The sequence below is a fragment of the Ursus maritimus genome, unplaced genomic scaffold (assembly GCF_017311325.1).
Source record: "Ursus maritimus isolate PB19 unplaced genomic scaffold, ASM1731132v1 scaffold_30, whole genome shotgun sequence".
NCBI classification, from domain to species: domain Eukaryota; kingdom Metazoa; phylum Chordata; class Mammalia; order Carnivora; family Ursidae; genus Ursus; species Ursus maritimus.
In genome coordinates this window covers 16,041,373-16,059,189 of record NW_024425564.1, presented here as the reverse complement: position 1 = coordinate 16,059,189, position 17,817 = coordinate 16,041,373, and the positions used below count along the sequence as shown (strand labels likewise).

General features: G+C 46.1%; 1 long non-coding RNA gene across 3 annotated transcripts in view; it reads right to left on the bottom strand.

The window, feature by feature from the left end:
- Positions 1-5,273: 5,273 nt before the first annotated feature.
- The window catches only part of LOC121099776, an 82,760-nt gene continuing 70,216 nt past the window's right edge, over positions 5,274-17,817 (bottom strand). Inside the window, exons 2-5 of one of the 3 annotated variants that reach the window (XR_005838794.1) lie at positions 17,037-17,175; positions 15,753-15,955; positions 11,854-12,166; positions 5,274-5,331 (exon numbers count right to left, since the gene is read on the bottom strand). This is a non-coding gene — a long non-coding RNA (uncharacterized LOC121099776). The remainder of the gene's footprint in view (positions 5,332-11,853; positions 12,167-15,752; positions 15,956-17,036; positions 17,176-17,817) is intronic. The other 2 variants (XR_005838796.1, XR_005838795.1) reach the window with 2 other exon arrangements.

Genomic DNA, 17,817 nt, shown 5'->3' with positions numbered 1-17,817 from the left:
CTTCAGACAATGAGATACTCAATAGGGTTAATGATCCAGCAACCACAGCTATTCCCAGCACAGTGCATGGCGCCCGTGGAGAAACAGGACTTGAAAGAATTTACAAGGCTGCTCAGACAAACTAGTTGAAAATGCTGGTGAACAATTACATCTATATATAGAACTGACCCGGATCCATCTCTGGCCGCAGGCTTTGATACCATTCTTTGGGGCATTTTGAAGTCCCAGGCTTCTTTCATCACTTAGTGCTGCTAAATGTTAGAGCTGCTTTAAAAGAACTAGCCGGGTACCTCATTACGATCTTGTTTGATTTCAGGGCAGCAACAATTAGATAATAACACGGCCCCAGGTCCTTATGGCGTAGAGGGTTACATTCCAGGCTCAGCTCTTCCTCTAGCTGGCTGTGTGATCCCTCGAGTCACTTAACCCCTCGGGGCTTTGTTTTCTCATATCTAACAAAAAAGGAGTAGATTAGCAGAGGAGAGAAAACTGGCTTGGGAGGCGGGCAGACTGGGTTTTAACCCCAACTCCTATCACTTTCTAGCTGGTCAGACTGCTTAATGCTGAGCTGGCTTCCTCTTCCATGAAATAGGCAAGCTGCTACATGGGACAGGGAGAGGATTTCACGGGGGAAATGATGTGCCAGACACAAGGTAGGTATTCAGTCAATGCTAGCTTTCTCTTTGCTGTCTGAAGACTGTCCAGCTTTGTTAAAATCTGGGTAGGGAGCCAAGAAACAAACAAACTAACTAAAGACACCCTGGATTTAAATCTCAGTGGTCTTAGTGCGTGCAAGTCCATAAGCCTCAGTTTCCATATCTGTGTAATGGTATTATCACCAGTAGCATCAAAGGACCTGCGAAAGCTTTCGAAAACATTGAAGTCTGTACAAATCAAAATATGGGGATAATTTCTCCAGTGTACACCTGGCTGCAATCATCTTCTGCCTCTGCACTCCCTTCACTGGACCCTTTTGCATACACTTAAAACTCCCGAGCAGCAGGTATATGTGGGATATGCCTTCTCAAACCATTCACGTGTATGTTTTCGTTTCTCAGCCTGCCTTCTCAGCGAGGCATTCTAGAAACACTAGGCCAATCACCACCCACCCCAGGAGACTCCCAGTTGTCAGGTGAATAAGCTTCTAGGGTTGTTCCCTTACCTCGGGGGCTGCAGTGATGAGGGTGGCAGCCAGCAGGGCTCCAAGATAAACAGATGACCCTCCTCTTGGAATTCCAGCCAGCTGGGTACTCAGGCTTCTGCGGAATGAATAACTTGGTATAAAAACAGAACAATCTGCTCACACTGACTTTCAGAGAAGGGTGGGGGAAGGAGGGCATCATTTCCCAGATTTCCTTCCCGGGTCTCTTGGAGCCTCAGTATTCCCTACCACACGTGCCCATCCTCCAACACGAGACACGCACCCCTGTGTTCACCCTCACTTCTCCCTGTCTCTGTCTTCCCTCCGCTGTAAATCTTGTGGATTTTCCTCAAGCACTTCCCGTGACAGCCAATACCCCTTTAAGACCTCGGGCTCAGCAGCCAGGAGCTTGACACCCAGTGCTTTGGGTACCTGGGTACACGTTCTTATAAATGGCTAATTTTAGGATAACAGACACAGCAGACAGATGACCAGGAAGGCATTTAATTAGATTGAGTAGACTTTAAAAATGGTTTTTCCCTGCTGAGATCTGGATGGAATATTCGGTGTTTACACTAAAGCAATAACATTTTACAGTTGTAACAGCCCTTGGTGAAAGTGTGCTATGAATTTTCTTAGAAGCCAAAAAAAAAAAAAAAAGGATATACAAAATGAAAATGGTTTCTGGATGTTTATGAAAGGCTGTATTAATTATTCCATCTAGTCTTCACAGAGGTGGTTTCTTGTCTCCAATAAAGAATGGCTCACACTCAGACAAAGTACCTCATTATTTTGGCTTTCCTGGCAATCAGGTAGAATGTCTGATGTGCAAGTGACATGGCGACATGGGACATGGCGGACACCCTCCCACTAGGAGTTTCAGTTCGGCAGGGGTAAGGGCGAAAAGGCTGCCTCAGCAATGGCTCCTTTTAAAAGGCTATGGGCATTTCCCCCACAGAGAGGTGGTGCAGCAGGCAGCCACTGCTCCTGGCCCGGCTTGGGCTCTTCGGTTTAAGGGGCTTTCACAAACTGGAGCATGGATTGGGGACGGGGGCTCATGAGGGCAGACAGTCTAGCTCCTGCCTCAGTGGCGGGGACTGGGGCTGTCCACTCAAAGAAAAGAAGTGTTGGGTCACACAACAGACACCCAGAAAAAGAAGGCTTGCTGGGCATTACTCTAAGTGAAGGGTGGCCAGTGGGTGGTCATCCATACTGAAGCATGTTCGGGATAAAGAATCTCCTAAGGGGGGGAAGCAAATCTGGTAGAGTTTGGTTTGTGCTTCCTGATGGGAGTTCTTCATTGGGTTGATTCAGTGCCCCCTCATTCTGGCACCAGGTGCGGGATCTTAAGGTCCCATCCTGCCACTCCTCCTTCTCTTGGGCTTGTGGGATTCCTGGTAAGTTGGACAAGGTTGGTGCTAGGCACCTAGAGGTACCCTGTCATTGGACGTCCAGTGGGCATGTCCAGCTGCCCTCACGGGACACCCTCCTAGTCCCTGCCAGGGGGTCTGCTGGCTTGAGCCCTGGGAGTAGCGGCAGTGAACACTGTGATTGGGTGAAAGGTGAGCAATGACTCTGCCCCCAGCTCGTGAGACCCTTTGCTGATCTCTAGGAATCTGGCTGATGGGGATGAGTGGTTCTCACTCAAGAAGAGCTTTTATTCTTATATCCTGGCTTTGAGGACATTTGCTCCCCTCCACAGTTCCTTGACCTTTTGCAGACCACATCCCTGGGACCCCAGGCCTGGGATCTATTTTTGAACCATACTATTAGCTAAGCCAAACTTCAGCCCCTGGGCCAATGTTATCAAATAGGTCCCCACAGAGCTCTGGGGTACCCAGGAGGAGCTTTGGGGTTGTGAAAGGAGAGCAAGAGACTGAATGAGCATGGCTTCGGATCCTGCAGCCCCTCCCCATTGAATCACCAGAACTTCCCTGACATGTGCTGTCTACATGGCTATAGGATTCCGTGTGAGGTTTTGTTTGAGGGTAAAAAGGGCCTCTCTGCCAAAGGAAATAATAAAAGCTTGAGAGGCTGTGTAGCCCAGGGAGTAAGAACATGGATAGCAGTTTGAATTCTGACTCCCGTACTTACTAGCTAAGTGACTGCTCTGTGCCTCAGTTTATTTATCTTTCAAATGGGGATGATAACTGTCTTCTCGTCACAGGTTGTTGTGAGGGTTAGATGAGTTACTGCACACACACTGCTTCGAAGGCACCCAGCAAGTGCTGACTGAGGACTGATTGTCGCTCTCACCATCGTTCCAGGTGACAGGTCACTGTGCGGTTTAAGGGGGGGCAATCTCGTGATTAAATCTATGTTTAAAAAATCTTTCCCTGGCAGTTTGTTGGAAAGTGGTCACAGTCTTCTCTCCATGGAAAAGGGCTTGAGGGCATAGGTGACTAAAATGAAGGCGAACTGAAAATGTTAAGGAGCCCCAGCAGGATCAGGCAACCTCTTGGCTGTTGGGGAGCCTCAGGGGAGCAAGAATTGGGGGGACACTCATCTCATATCAGGTACTCAAGCTCTGGATATTTAGGAAGAGAGGCAGGCTTATGGGACCTCCATGACTATGAGGAGCTTCGATTGCTGGTGCAGCTGGCCATGTGGGGTGGTGGACCTCTAGATCTGGAGCAGAACAGGGGTTGCATAGACAGCTGTAGGGGATTATCAGGTTGTAGTCATTGAAGCTGTGAGCATGAATGAGGTCAGCAAGGGAAATGTGCAGGATGACGAGGGATGACCAAGGACTGAATGCAGCAGAACATAGAGAAGAGCTGCCAGTGAGTTAGAGGCACACAGTACCTGCGGAGCCCTCAGGTTGTCCCCATAATTGGCTGGGCACCTGCAGCTGCTGTCAGGGCTGGTGCCCTCCCTGAGCCAGGCAGGCCTGGGACAAACACGCAGGTGACCCTGCCAGGCTCTCACTAGGGCGTCACCTCGGGTGGTCTAAAGAGGACTGGAGCCTGGTCAGAGTGCACGGGAACGGGGCCTGGTTCAGCCTGCACAGCAGCTGGTGTGAAACAGAATCCCTCAATGCAAGCCAGCTGCAGCGTATTCCCCAAGCACAGCCAAAATAAAATCTGCAGGGAAGCTGGGAGGATGTTACATTAAGTAGGTAGCAGACACTATTTGATGATGCTCCGTCTAAGTGACAGCTTAGCATGCAGTAGAGGTGGGACGAACAGGTGGCGGAGGGGGAATTCAGGGTGGGGGCTGGGTTTCTCCATCCAAGTGGACAGGAGCACACCCAAACCAGACCCTGCAGCTATAAACCCCCATTTCTGTGAGCCCATGGCCCCGATCTGGTGCTGGGGACTCAGTGGGCGTGTAGCAAACGTTCACAGAACTGGACTGAATAGACACTGCAGGCAACATTCAAATTCCTCTTGCTTCAGCTCCCCCAGACCTGTAATGTGGAAGGGCCTTTTTTTTTTTTTTTTTTTGCCTGAGGTGTATGAGTGAACAGTGCCTCAATTCTCTGAATTATTCTCTTAGTTAGTGCCATACTTTTTAGCCTAGAGAAGAGTCCATTGAAGGAAGATCTCTGCCAGTGCAGTGATGGGGCTCGTCAAAGCCATTGTCAAGATTCATTTCCCTGAAGAGGGGGAAGAAAAGCCAGGTAAATGTTGCAGTTCTTGAGCTCCAGTGTTTGGGGAGGAGTGACTGACTCCTGGTTTCCTGGAAGCAGACGTCGGTCCCAATTGTATTCACAGGTCATGTTGCTATCGATGGTGTCCCTTGGCAGCATATTCTCAATGGAGAAACAGCCCACAGTTGACTATTACCTCAGGCTCTCAACCTGGAACCCAATGTTGCTCCATTCTCTCCCTCCTTTCAGAAGGAAAGACAATCAGGAGTGGATTTCTCAATACTTCAGCACCACCATTCATCGTTCATCCACAGAGGAAAATTTTGTTTTAGAAAATCCAACATGGCATGTTAGAGGCAAGGAATATAGTAAATCCATGGGTTCATCCATTCCTTCTACCGTTCATTTATTTGTTAATTCAGAATGCTATTGGGGCACCTAGGTGGCTCAGTCGTTAAGTGTCTGCCTTCAGCTCAGGGCGTGGTCGCAGAGTCCTGGGATCGAGTCTCACATCGGGCTCCATGCTCTGATGGGAGCCTGCTTCTTCCTCTCCTACTCCCCCTGCTTGTGTTCCCTCTCTCGCTGGCTCTCTCTCTCTCTGTCAAATAAATAAATAAAATCTTTTTTAAAAATGCTATTTTTGTATGCTACAGCCATCAGAAATAGAATAGAAGCGTAACGCATCTGGAAGAAACAAGGAGCAGCAGGGTAAACTATATAAGTACATATATTTGTAGTATAATGTAGTTAAGTATAGGGCAAAGGTACTGCGTAGGTATGAATAGAATGTAAGCTCCCTGAGGACAGGATCTCAGTGTCTGTCTTGTTCACTAAAGACTACAGCATACTGGTACTTGGTGTATTTTGCCAAAGAATCCTTCTATCGAATCCTTCTGTTGCTAAAATAATCATCTGTTTGATTTTTAGCTTTTCATATTTTGTAATGATTTAAATATATATTGACCCAATAACTCAGAGGAAATAACTTTGGGGCTTTTTATGCCTGGGGGAGTGGGGGTGGGGAGGATCAGTAAGGGAAAGAGTATTGCTATGATAAGACTGAAAATTTCAGAATGAGTAGAAACTATTTACTACTTAGACCTGGAAAGAAAAAAGAGGGTTGTATTAAAAGACTTTCAGTAGCAATTTAAACATAGTAAATTACCAGACTCTGTCTAGGCATTTGTATTCTTTTCGAATCACTCCATAGTGTCGCTGCATCTATATAATATAATTAAATAATGTGTAGTAGGAACTTATGATGTTGCTTTTTAAAAAGAAATGCCCTCTACTATGTTAGCAAAACCACAATTGTGCCAAAGTAGAATCGTCATCACAAAACTAATGATTTGTGAGTACTTACCGGGCACCGAATTCTACTGTGGTACACTCATTTTCCCAACAACTCTTTGAGGTCTGTGCTATTATAATCCCCACTTTACAGTTGAAGACTCTGACCTCAGAAGCTAATGACTTGTCACAAGTCACACCGATCGTAAGTGGGGGATCCAAGGAATTGAATCCAGTTTAGTGCCTGAGCCAAACTCAGCACAAGTGCTCTCTACATTCTCTATGGAAGATATTTAAAGGATTGAGCCTGTGGAAGAAATACCTCGCATGGATCAGGATTTTACCCTCAAATATTTGAAGGGTCATTTTAAAAGACATCACCCTCCCACCACCTTACTATGATGGTTAAAGGTTTTGTTTTTGTTTTCTGAGATCTACTTCATTCTCACTGTGTGCAGTCCCAGTGGGACTCTTAATCAAAGTGCCCTCTGTTCCTGAAACCGAAGGGTGACATTTAAGCTAAACAGGCCACCTTGGCCCTGTCTGGGCAACTCCCAGTGAGGAGCAGAATGAGTCATCCAGAGAGGGAACATGGTTGTGGTTTTGAGTATTGAGATCCTCAGAGAGCTAGTTTTCAGTCACTCAACTCTGTGAACTAACACAGCTTACATGTAGAGCTGGTTACCAGAGTTGGTTACTGTTGGTGGTAATCTGGGAATGTGAAGTTGTTTCTCCTTAGGAAGAGGAGGGATCAAACTTTTCCATGGGGTTCCAGCTAGAAGCAATGAACTGTGCATTGTTGGAGCTTTTTATTCAGAATGGGGCGAGGCTAATGATAGAAGAAGTACCTTGAGAAGGAGATCCTGTCCCTGGAGATGTTCCAGCAGAAACCGGTGTAGCAGAAGGGATTTCCCCATTGGATGGGAGCTTGGACTAAAAGTCCTCAACACCCTTTTTCAGAAATGAGGGTCTATCATTCTCTATGTGTTTTCCTGATCCTCACTATACCTGAGAATGATCTAAATACGACTTCCCTTACCTTCCCCAGGTGTTCACTGAAACACCTTTCAACCATCAACATATAGTGATGATATGTGACATTTATTGGGGGCTTACTTGTACCAGGCACTTTTTAAAGTGTTTTATATCTTCTATGAGATCTGTATTATTATTATTATTTCTAGTAGTTGGACGGGGAAACTAAGGCACAGAGAAGTTAAGTAAATGCCTAAGGTTACAGAACTAGTAAGTAACAAAACAAGGATTAAAACCCAGGCGGTGTCATGCCCTTGACCTTTAAACGGTGAAGTAGATGCTGTAATGGTAAGGCTGTGTTTATTTCCAAGCGTAACTTAACAAAGATGATACTCAAACCCACTTGGTGCACCATGGCATTAGAATCCTTACTTCTTCAAGATGGGCCTCACACATGATTAGCTCTGGATGGAAAATTCACCGTTAGTACAAATCGATGGTCCATGCCTAAAGATGGGGAGTGGGAGGTGAGGTTGGGGCAGTGGTGGGCAGGAGCTGATGGTGCACATGTCTTCTCAATTCTGTATCCAGTGACTTCATGGAAAGAATATTTATACCAAGAAAATTGGCAAATGCTATAAATAGCCGTGCAATTGAAAAAGAGATTTTTCTCAAGAATATAGGCAGAATAGCTGTGTCATGTCTTGATCTGACCTTCAGCCATCCAACATAAAAGGCTTCTTTTTACACCTCCTCCTTGAGGCATTCCCCACTTTCCTCTCCTCTAGACGGTCCCTCCTCCCGTCAGGTGGCTGGTGGCTCACTGCCCAGTTAAGGCACATGCACGGTGCCCTGTGCCCGGCTTATCTCAGCAAACCTTGGAGGAGGCTCTCTCCAGAGATCGATCTTTTTATAGCCACAAAGAGCCACGTGGTGAAAAGGGGTTTGTCACTGGGCCATGACTCAGGAGCTTTGGGTTCAATTCTGGAACTCCTGCTAATGTGTTAGGTGACCTTAAGTGAGCCAATGACCCATTGTGGGTCAGTTTCCTCCTTAGCAGAGTGGAAGCATCAGCACTCACTAAATATTCCGGAGTGCTTAGAGAATAAGATGTGCTCCATAAAGCAGTCTACTTGTGTAAAAGTCAACCGTCAGAATCTGGTTAGGGTCTGGAGGTTACTTGTATATCTTGAAAGGGTAGAAGTGGGGGTGAGACACATAGGAAAGGATAGGAACAAGGAAGGACCCATTAGGAAGAGGGTACTTTACGAGAGTGATGACCCAGATGCCTAGAAAATGGGCTGATGGAGCTAATTCTGACTCCTCAATTGCATTATGATGAATTAATTTCCCTGGACTCCCTGACCGGAGAAAGTGACCTGCTTGCTCCAGACAGCCAATGCACTGATGCACCCAAGGATTACAGTGAGCCTTAATGAGGCTGTGCTCACATCCGTTTCCACCTTCCCCTTCCCAGCTGTGTGCAGAGAGAACTCTAACTCCCAGCCCCTGGGTAGGTATACCAATGAGAACAACAAGCAAAAGATTAAAAGGTGGGGGAGGGGAGCCAGAGCCATTCTCCCTCTCCCTCTGTTTCCTCTGGCACCTCTGTCAGCAGCTGCATCCCTTCTGGTCTCCAGCCCCCACTGAACTTTCAAACTCTGAGAACTGGCCCCTTTCATCCCGTCCCAGCTCCACCCCTTCCCAGCTCTGCCCCATCCCAGCTCAAAGGATGGGAGGAGCTTCCTCTGTGGCTAGCCTGTTCCCAGTTTGGTTCACAGCTCTTCCATCCCTGTGTAAACAATTCCCTAAATTAAATCCCCTCTGTTTGAAAGACCTACAGCATTTCCTATTTCCTGGAAGACCTGAGTGAAGAAGGACAGGTGGTAAAGGGAGTGTGGCTCACGAGCCCATGCAAACTCATTGCCAGTCTAGGAAATAACTCCTTTCAGCCTTCACACAGTGTCCTACACATGGTAGGATCCCAACAAGTGTTCATTAGATGAACCAAGATCAAATGGCCTATGTTTAAATTTCTGTCTCTCAGGAGGTGCAGTAAATTCCAGGTTCTGGGCTCTCCACAACTAATTATTTTTGCTTATTCTTTTCTTCCCATGAGGAAATAAAGAAAACTATCAGGAGACTCAAGCCTTCAGGTGGGGGCATCCTCTGACTTTTCAAATTTCAGTCTATGCCAGATTTATTTATTTATGTTTTTACAGGCAGCACACAGGCATTTCAGAGTGCACTGAGGAAAAGGTTCAAAGTGCATAGATGATGTTATCAGACACTGAGCAGCCTGGAGGAAAATGTCAAACCACTTCTCCTGGGGCACCTTTGTGAAGCTCTTCTTCTCTTCTTGATGCTATCCTATCCTGGCTGACTGAGAGGCTGTCCATATGGACTACCCCCATGAGTCCCCTTCCCCTCTGGCTTCCAGCTGGGTGTGGTCAATGGGGGAAATCTGGCAGGAGATTGAGGTGAAGGAAGAACAATGAGGTGGGGGCAGTCGTGGACTGGAGCCTGCTCATACCAACTCACCAGAGCTGATTGTGCACATCTCTTGCCAATTCTGCATCCAGTGACCCCATTTTGGTAGTTTGAAAAAGGCCACAGGGAAAGTATTTGCACCAGAAAAATGGGTAAATACTACAAATGTTTAAAAAAAAAATATCCTGGAGAGCCAGCTAGTAAACATTGACCACTACACCATTGGGCTGGGATATTTATTCTGCTGGCTCCCTTCTTGTGGAGGAGTTGCAGGCTGACCTTGACCAAAGGCCATTATCCTTGCCACAATAGGCATCTCTACACACCCCTCTCCTTCTGGGACTGCACTGTCTCTTGTGGTTTCCCAACTTGCCCAGCTTTGTAAATGGCCCTCTATTAAAAAATCCTCAGATTATCTTAATTTGAATGGGCCATTTGTTTCCTGCAGTGATCATGGTCAATATAGTGGGTGAATTGATGACTCATCACTCTACTGGTCAAGTCATACCTGGGTGGGAGGTGTGATGGCTTGTCATATCCTCAAGTGTGACAGATCTAGAACTTGGGGCTTCTACCTCAAGAGAGCTGGAAGAAATCAGCAACCTGGAATGACATCCTAATTCTCCATTTTAAAAACAACTTTCCCTCAATATCTTAGCCCAGAAACCCCTCTAATTCTAGAATGTGAACAAAAATATCCTTTTCAAAAAGATGACTTTGGAAGCCCTCACATTCCACTGCAGACCTTGCGGAAGAATCCCACAACATGGGGTCAGTGGTCTCTTGTTTTGGCAGCTTGTTCAGAGCATAAGTCCCAAACCACTGGCCCCCAACTGCTGCTACACATTACAATCACCTGGGAACTATAGACAATCTGACACTCGGCCCCCTTGTCCAGGTAATTAAATCAGATTCTGATAGACACTAGCTATGTGAACTTGAGAAATAATCTCTCTCAGCCACTTTCCTCATCAGAAAGCATACCTAATTTACAGGGTTGCTGGGAGGGTTGCTGGGAGGGTTACATGAATAGTAAACAGCACTTGGTATCCTAATCCCCCAGTGTCCCACACCCCAGTGCTGTCCTAGGACATAAAGTACAAAGCAGGTCAGTGGGAGGTCTAGACCATAAGCTCATGACATAAAGTGTGGTCCCTGAATCCTAGCATCACCTGGGGACTTGCTAGAGTCCCAGATCTTCCAGCCTCATTCCAGATCCACTAATTCAGAAACTCTGGGGATGGGGTCCAGCAGTTGATGTTTTAACAAATCTTCCAGATGATTCTGATTTATGCTAAGTCTGAGACCAAGCAATCTAGACATTCCTCTATCTGCTGGTGACTTGTGGAATTGCCAGCTGCACTCCTCTCCATTTTTGCCCAGGTTTGTCCCTTTGGTTGACTGGACTCTCCCACTCCATGGACACCCCAGGTTTTATATCTTCACAAAGTGGTTCAAGACCACCCTGATACCTGCGCCTCCCAGCAGCTTCCCAAGGGTTGTTTGGCTTGTCTTGGTTGATTTCCAGGATTCACCATCCATGTGACTAGGGATAGGACAAACATAGAGATGGACTCTCCTCCTCCAGCAGTTCTAGAGCAATCATTTTGGGAAGAAATTGTTTTCCTGCTTTGCTTTCGAAATAGCTACTGTGTTTTCAAATAATGACTCTGCTAATTCTCTTTCTTCATCACATGAGGTCTCTTGGGATCAAGATATCTGACCTGAGAGTTAGAAGCATGGAAGGAGTCTGTCCTTAAGACACCTGGGTGCATGCTTGTACTTCTGGGGTTGGTGGGGTAGGTGGTGGTATTTGAAGAGAGAGAAAAGGCAAGATTATCTCTTTGTAATAAGTATATCCTCCCACCTCACAGATTTGTAGAAAGGTCTGGTTTGGAAGTTTTGGACCAAGAAAGGTTGCTATGGAGATTTCCCAGCCCAGGATCCTAGATTCCATCCATGTGCTCATTTCTCAAGCACCAGAGGGAAGGGTCTCTCCCTGCCGTTACCCAGTGTCCCTAAAGAGGATTCCCAACCAGAAGGAGGCTGCCAGACAGGGCATGTTGTTGAGCTTTCAGGACCCCAACAGAAGAATCACCCTCCTGTTTGGTTAGATGCAAGCATCACTCAAGTGTGAATACTGGCTTTGCAGAGAAACTGATTAGAGTTCCAACAGGAATCCAGTGTCCTTGGCTGGCAGGCTCTTGACCTTATAAAATGCCTCTTGCCTTTCCCTAAACTACATTCACTGTCCATCTGTAGAATTTTATTGATGACGCCCACATGCATATGAAAAGGATTCCAGGATTTAGAGGGCCATCCTTTATGTAGTGGTGCACATGAGCTCATACCCTGGCTTACTAACCATGAAATCAACGCCTTGGCCACTCTTCATTTCATGGCTTCTTCCAGGGACAGACTTGGCAGCAGTAACCACAGGTGGTGCAAATGAGGGAAGTGCTCCCCAAAATGAGCGTCTGAGAGCATAGAAGTTTCTCTCTGCTGGGCAGCCTGGTCGCTCTCTGTCGTTGCCAGTAGTTCAGCCACAAGCTGTCTCTGATTGGTACATTTTAAGGTACAATGTGATAGATGGTGATGGTGTCCAAATGGAATTTGCAGATGGCCCTACAGCAGAACAGACGATGGAGACGCACTACTTGACGAAAAGTGCTCTGTCACTTTTATCGGTAGATAAAAATATGGCAGCAGCATTTTCACACGGTAGCATAAGTGGGAAATAGAGAAACCCATTACAAACTTATCATTCAGGTCTTGATACACCAATTCACTTTTCAAATCTTTATCCGTGAAGATTCTTCACGTGGTATCATTTTCTCTAAACGTTTTTACATCTTAAATATATAAATCTTCACGCCGACCTCTGTGTCATTCATCATATCGTTAGGGTGCTGATGATGATGATTATGGGGTAAATTAGGGACCATAATCATAAACCACATCTAGATATTTATGAATCACTGAGGTGAAACTGCTTTATAGCTCTATATAAAACCCTTGTCAAATTCTATTTAAATATGTTTTAAAAAGTAATGTTCTGGTACAAACCAAGATTTTTGTAACAGTAGTTAACTGAAAGCACTAGTGTCAGGAAAGAAAGTGTTGCTATGGGGACCGTCATAGGTAAATTTTGGCTCTTACCAGAGCCTTACTAGTTTGGTCAGAGGGAAGAAGCCAAGAAGGATGATTTTCTCCACCGAATAGAATATGAAAGGTAAAGATGAAGAGATAGTGGGGTGTGGGGGAATCTTCCTCTGATTGATGAAGACAGCTAGGGAACTCTCGCTGCCGCTAGGGAAGCGCGATGGAACTAAGCTCTTTCTTTTACTGTATTTGTCAGAAAAACTGGAGCAGGGGGCTAAGGAAGAGATACTGTCCCCAACCCTTTCAGTATCTTCTCTGTGCCAAGAAAATAAGAGTCTGCGTTGAATGGCAAGGGTCCTGAACACCACTGGGTGGAAGGAGCCAGACCAGGCCAATCTGATTCCTCTGGCTAAGGAGGTTCAAACCAGCAGTTATTAAAATGGACTGAGGTCTCCAGATACTTGAAGCCCTGGGTCTTCTACATGATTTTGGATTTCATATTAAGATAACCTACAAAAGTATATTCTCACTAATATTTATGGGCAGGAATAAGATAAAAACAAGAATTATAATAGTGAAAATTTAGGGAGAAAGGTATCTAAGTGTACTTGCCTGTGTGTTTTATTTCATTCTTGCTTTATACATTAATCTTTTATAATAGTGTTCTTTAGAAAAACTTGATCTTAGAGAGAGAAAAAAAGAATTTTGGTAGATGTTCTTGGTACTCTCACAATTATCTTCTTCCTTGGTTCCGTGCACTTACTGCCCCTGACTCCCATTTTCCCACCCCTCCCCCAGGTCCTGAGAGTTTGGCTGCTAATTGCTCTGGGTTCATAGGTGGCGCCTTGCTGGGGAGGTTACACCCCTATCTGCAGGGGGTGGTCAGCCTACACTAATGACCGGCTGTAGAGGAAAGTATAGAAGGCTGGCTCCTGTGCCTAAGTAGAAGACAAGGCTGGGGTGAAGTTTATGCTCCAGAGCTCTCCGCTGTGAGTGGGAGTCACATCCCTGCTCCCCCGTCCTTCCTAAGTCCACTTCCTTATAGTTCTTCCTGGAGAACACTCCCATGATAAATACTGTGCACCAAATCCCTGCCTCAGGCTCTGCTCCAGGGCACCCTGACCCAAGACAATAACCACAGAGCAAATGGAATCTCTGTGTGTTCACTAGGCTCACAGGAAGGTACATTGTCTGGTCCCACACCTTGTCATAGCAAACACATAATCTTTGAGCCCTAATTTTATGATCAGAGTCCCATAAAATAACAGCACTGTGTTGTTTGCATTTCAAAAACCTGAAATATTAAGTCATCAATGAAAAATGAGGAAAGGGGGCACCTGGGTGGCTCAATTGGTTAAGCATCTGCCTTCAGCTCAGGTCATGACCCCGGGATTCTGGGATTGAGCCTTGTGTCAGGCTCCCTGCTCAGCAGGGAGTCTACATCTCCCTCTCTGTCTGCCCCTCCCCCCAGTTGTGCTCTCTCTCACTCACTCACTCTGTCTCTCAAATAAATAAAATCTTGAAAAAAAAAAAAGGAAAGTGAGGAAAGGAATAAAATCTTATCATTGTCTGACAAAATTTTATGGTATGGCAATAGACAATTTGAATGATTATGGTTAAGACCAGATCATGTTTTGGTGGGACATCTTCAACTACTTCTGTTTTGTAGAGATTTATAATTCCTTTTGGTTTTATGAAATGATTGATACCCAATACAGGTTATAATATCAATGTGTTAAAGACAAACCATTGTATCACATGGAAGTTAGAATCTAAAGGTTTATGACCACAGAAGAAGTCAAGAGGTAATACCAACAATTTGCCTGGCTGCCAAATTGCAAACAGTTGGTGAGGCATATTGGGAACTCCATGTTACCTGTTGATAAAACCGGCCACAGCGTCAGACCACCAAATCCCACAGGTAGCATGGCATATTCCACAAATCCTGAAACAGGCTCAGGGCAGTTGGTGAACATCCCAGCCCAATGTTCGCTGTTTTGTGAGCTTAATCAATTACATAATCACCAAATTTCAGGTTTCTTATCTGAAAAATAGGCGCAATGCTGCCTGCCTTATTGGGTTATTTAGGGTTTAATACGATAATGTCTACAAAGCGTCCAGCACCGTGCTTGGGAGAGTATGAGAGCCCAAAGAATGACAACTGTTCATCTGAACGAAGGGCTACACTCCAGATTTTTGAAATTCTAAGTGTATATTTATATAATAAATTTCTAAAGTAAAAATTTTACAAAGATCACAGCTGCATACGGACTCTATTATTAGAAACTTTCCTTATCTTTCCCTAGGCACGTGAATATATATTTGAACATGGAGGTACCAGCACACACACGGCATTTGACACGCTGCTTTTTTCCCCATTCAGCATTATCTTGCACACCCAGGTCTATGTTTTGGCATAGTCTATGTATGTCATTTTTATATTTCACCCCCGAAGGCAACACATGCAGAGTATCACAAGAAGTTGGAGGTGGTACTTACCGTTTTACCACTATTTGCCTCCCCAAAGCCCGTGGGCTCCAGGACTCACATGAGGTCCACCCTGTTAGCAAGTCATTCGGGACCTGCTAGGAGACTTTAGCTGTCAGTCAGCCTGGTTTGGCCCCTCAGAAGTCTGCCACCGGTTCTCTTTAGGAGTCCCCCGGTCCCCTCTGTTTGTTTCCCCGATGCTGAGACTGCTTAGTTCCTGATGACTCTTTTCGGGACAAGGTTTCTTTGTTTATGCATTATTGACATTTGGGCTAGATCATTCTTGGGGGGGGGGCCTCTGTGCATTTGTACAATGTTGCAGCATCCCTAGCCTCTACCTACTGAATGCCAGTGGTAGCGGCCCTACAGTTATGGCAATCGGTAATGTCTCCAGACATTGCCAAGTGTCCCCTGGGGAGAAAAAGCACCCTTGGTTGAGAAAATGGACTCCAGCGTTTGGCTGCTTGCACATCTGCAGGCCCAGAATATCACTGGCTTTGTCTCCCAGCTTCATCTGAAAGCTACACAATGTCTCTCCCTGGCGATGTAGCCACCCTCGTAGAAATGAAACTCTATGATTGATGTCTAAAATGGGGCACAAGGCCTGGACAAAGTGGGATGATTTCTACTCAGTATAATTACCAGTAAGGTAAGAAAGGCAATCAAGTATAATACCTTTCCAAGTCTGGGTTATTCATCTGTAAAATGGAAGTAGTAACAGAGGAGCCTGGCTAACTTGGAGGGTGTGGTAATGATCAGTACGTTCATTGACTGACTCATTCATTCAGCATTTATTGAGACAACGAGTGTGTCTGACACATGGATGCAGAGAAGTATCAGGCAAGGTTTCCAGCTTCGGGGAGAGACAAACATAGACCCTGTAAAACACAATAGTTTCATTGGCAGATGAATGGGTAAACACAATGTGGTCACATACAAACAATGGAATATGATTTGTCCTTAAAAAAGAAGGAAATTCTGACATATGACATATGCTATAACATGGGTGAACCTGGAGGACGTGATACCCTTTGAATAAGCCAGTCACAAAAGGACAGATACTGTAAGATTGGAAGCTGTCGAATTGCTAGTGCAGAAAGCAGAACAGTGTGGCAGGGGCTGGGGGAGCATGGAATGGGGAGTTATTCCTAAAGGGTGTTATGGACTGAGTTATGTCTCCTCTCCCCAAATTCTTATCCCCGATGAGACTCTTTTAGCGATGGGGCTTTTTAGGGGCCCTAATCTGACAAGACTGGTGTCCTTTTAAGAAGAGAAAGAGACAAAAAAAAAAAAAAAAGAGGAAGAGACCCCAGAGCTTGCTCTCCCCTCTCACCCTGCTTGCTCTCTCCCTCCTTCTCCCTCGCCCTCCTCTCTCCTACACACATGAACACAGAAAACATGTGAGGACACAGGGAGAAGGGAGCCGTCTACAAACCAGGAGAGAGTCCTCCCCAGACAGCAACCGCAACAACACCTGGATCTTAGACTTCAGCCTCTGGAACTGTGAGAAAATAAATATGTCACGTAAGCCTCCCAGCCTGGGGTATTCTGCTATGGCTGCCCTAGAAGGCTAATGCAAATGAGTACAGTTTCACTTTGGGATGACAAAAAAGTTACAGAAGCAGCAGTGGTGCAGCAGTGACAACCATGTAATTCTTTAATACCCCCGAGTTGTACACTTAAAGGGACCAAAATGGCCAATTGTTTATGACAAGTGTTTTACCGCAATGCAGAAACCATGCGCCCACAGAGGTGGCTGCTGTCAGATGGACACAGGATACTCTGAGCTCTGAGAAGGGGCCCTAGCATGGGGCAGGGGGCTGGCAGAGGCTGGGGTGGGAAGGGAAGAGCAAGGCAATGTGGGGAAGATCGTGAGGCCAGAGGGCCAGCAAAAGCCAAGCTACGAAGGTTGAGAGAAAGGGCGATGTGTGGCTGCGAGCTGCCAGCACTTGGACATACCAGAGCAGGAAGTGGTCGGCGAGATGGGGAGGCAGTCAAGGGGCTAGCAAGAGCACCAGCGGCCATGGCCAGGAAAGCCTTGAATGGCACGGTAAGAAACCTGGACTTCATCCCGCGAGCAGCAGGTGCCACTGAACGTCTACAGACAGAGAAATAACATGGTCACATGGATGTCTGAGGGAGACCAGGCACATGAAAGCCCTTTGTAGGTTGTAAAACTCCTGCAGAGATGTAAGGTTTAATTACTGCTGTTGTTGTTACAATGACAGCTGCAGGTGACATACGGCATCCGGGAAACAACAGAACGAAGGATTGCAGAAAGTTATCGGGTTGCATGGATCATAGGCACAAGGGTGTAAGCTGCCATCACTCACGGACAGTTCACCCAGCCTGCAGGTGCAGATAATCCACAAAGGGCCATCACTGCGGACCCAAGAATGTGATGGAGAAGAGCCGCAGGGAGACCCCTGGGACAGAGCTACAACTCCAGGCCCATGAAGTCTGCCCGATGGATATGGGGTTATTCGGTAAAGCTGGTGACGCAGTGTGGCTTAGTAATAGGGCTGTTGTGCTTCCGTGAGGCTCCGTAACAATCCACACAGGAAAGATCAATGTGGGTCTCTGTCCAGGGGCCTGAGGAACAAGGGAGGAAGGGCACTGTTGGGGCTACTGGAGCTCTTGCAGAGACAGAAGCTGGACATTTTTAAGTACTAGCAATGCATTATTGTCCAGCATTTATTCAGAAATGGGGGGTCAAAGAGATCTGATACTTGTCACAGAA